This window comes from Zea mays, chromosome 2, assembly GCF_902167145.1.
Source record: "Zea mays cultivar B73 chromosome 2, Zm-B73-REFERENCE-NAM-5.0, whole genome shotgun sequence".
In the NCBI taxonomy this organism is placed as follows: domain Eukaryota; kingdom Viridiplantae; phylum Streptophyta; class Magnoliopsida; order Poales; family Poaceae; genus Zea; species Zea mays.
Genome location: NC_050097.1, coordinates 171498111 through 171500573, shown reverse-complemented (window position 1 = coordinate 171500573; position 2463 = coordinate 171498111). Strand labels below are relative to the sequence as shown.

General features: G+C 54.5%; 1 pseudogene; it reads left to right on the top strand.

Annotated features, from left to right (window-relative positions):
• The first annotated feature begins 815 nt into the window (after nt 1–815).
• Nucleotides 816–2187, top strand: LOC103647284 (protein trichome birefringence-like 12; annotated as a pseudogene).
• Nucleotides 2188–2463: the final 276 nt, after the last annotated feature.

Below are 2463 nucleotides of genomic sequence, written 5' to 3'. Positions count from 1 at the left end.
CAGCAAATAGGTAAGAATTTATATAACAAAGATAATTATGTCTTCTTGCACTCCACCAGTACGATTAAGGCCCCGTTCGGTTGCCTGGGAAGTCATCCAGGCCAGAAACGGTTCCAGACCAGGCCAAGAAACAGTGGATCACTCAAACCAACCCATGATTTGATCCAGATGGTAAGAGGCCCGGATTCCTACCGAACTATAGAGGAAGGGCAAACTTCGAACCAGACCGCTTTTGTTTTTATTTCAGGTTGAAACGAACAGCTGAGGGCCGGATTCAAAACTGGATAATTTTTCCGGCCGGAAAGAGGCCTCGAACGGCCGGATCAGCCAGAAACGAACGAGACCTAATGAGTTTCCGACTCAGTCTTTAATGCTTGTCAGATTCAGAGCCCGGATCGGCTCTCTGCACTGCCATTGCCTCCTCGTACCCCACCCCAGTAGTCAGTACATGTTCGGCCATTGCTGAGAAGAAAGCTCTGGTTTCAGACTCCACAGAAGAGGATCCCTGCCTGCCTGGCCCGTTCATTACTCATGCAAGCTCCCTAGATTTTTTTCCTGACCTCATCTAAAACGTGATTCCAGATACTTCTTTATTTTTGTTTTATAGTACGTAGTAGAAGTATAATAATAAATGGAGATTTCTAAGCTTGTGCCGTAAAGCGTGATCGTCAATATATCTAATCACTCCCCTGAAACAAATCAGCTACAAGTACAATGCATTAATTTCCGCAATATGCTACTACCATCTATTCTTTTGTTTTAAGAAAAAAAAGACACCAAAAATATAGCCGGAGCATCGATCGAACCTCACTGCAATGAGGAGGAAGCGGGCAACGTCCGTATCGCCGACGGCGTCCGCGAGCGCAACGCGGCGGCTCCGCCTGCTGCGCTTCCCTCTCCTCGCCTTCGCTCTCCTGGCGATCGCCGCCGTGCTGCGCCGCCACGTCTCCGCTCCCGCGCGGCGGTCCGTCTCTGAGCCGGACCCGCTGCCCTGCGGCGCGGCGCCGTCGGACCTGACGGCGGGGCGGTGGGTGGCGACGCCGCGGCCCGTGCCGGCGCCGCTCTACTCCGCGACCTGCCCGTTCCACAGCGGCTCCTACAACTGCCTCCGCAACGGGCGGCCGCCGCTGGCGGCGCTGTCCTGGGCGCCGGCGCGCTGCGGCGTCGTCCCGCGGATCGACCCCTCCGCGTTCCTCGCCGCCGCCGCCGGCCGCCGCGTCGGCCTCGTCGGCGATTCGCTGTCCGAGAACCTCGCCATCGCGCTGCTCTGCGCGCTCCGCTCCGCCGACCCCAACGCGCGCCGGTGGAAGCGCCGCGGCGCCTAGCGCGGCGGCTACTTCCCCCGCCATGACGTCACCGTCGCCTTCCACCGCGCCGTGCTGCTCGCCAAGTACACGTGAGCAATATACTGCTCGCTTCGTCTTCCTGCCTCTGCTTATGGTTTGCATTGCAGCAATACACTGTACTTTTTGTCATGTAAATAAATGGAATCATGAAGCTTACATCCATGCATGATACAAAAGGTGGCAGCCAGTGGAGGATCTGGAGCAGGTTCACAAGGATGGGATAAAGGGGATTTACAGAGTGGATGTTGACATACCCGCTGACGATTGGATAAGCGTCACCAAGTTCTACGACGTGCTGATCTTCAACACCGGCCACTGGTCAGAGACTACTAGGCTGCTGCTCCCAAACTTTCTCAAGTGAAAGTCTTGTTTAGTTGGAGACATACAAATTCCCGTACATGCATATGATTATGAATCAGGTGGGGGACATACAAATTCCCGAGAGAGACGCCCCTTGTGTTCTACGAAGGAGGAAGACCGATCGAGCCTCCGCTCAGCATTCCCGATGGCCTGAAACGAGTCATCAAATCCATGGCCGCCTACATTGACGTGGAGGCCCCGAGCACGACGCTGAAGCTCTGGCGCACGCAGTCGCCTCGCCACTTCCACGACGGCGAGTGGGATCGCAACGGCAGCTGCGTGACTGACAAACTCCTCAAAGAGGATGAGGTACTACCATACCATCAGCTGAGCTGGGACGACATCACCTAGCTGCTGTTTCACTTCGATGTTAGATATTGTTTGGTGGTTAGGATCGATTTCTAAGTCACTAAGTAACAATCCGTGTCTAAAATGCCTCAATGATAAGTAGATCTATTCTACTCAGAGGTATAGGTATACATACCGTCGACCGTCGTCGTTGTTCCTAGCCATCATTGCGGCGACGTCTTGCAGCGAAGACCCGCCTCCTCTTTCTCGATCTCCCCGCGTGTGGCGAGGAGATTGGTTCCCGTCGTTTATCGGCAGTGGAACATCTCCTCCAGTGTTGCCTGGGGATCTGAGACATAGTCACAACGATTTCAGTCACTCCGAGCGCCTAGGGGATCGGTTCATCTCAAATTGTCGATTAGGGTTTTGTGGTCGAGCGATTAGTGTTGGCTAAACTCGTGCCCCCCTT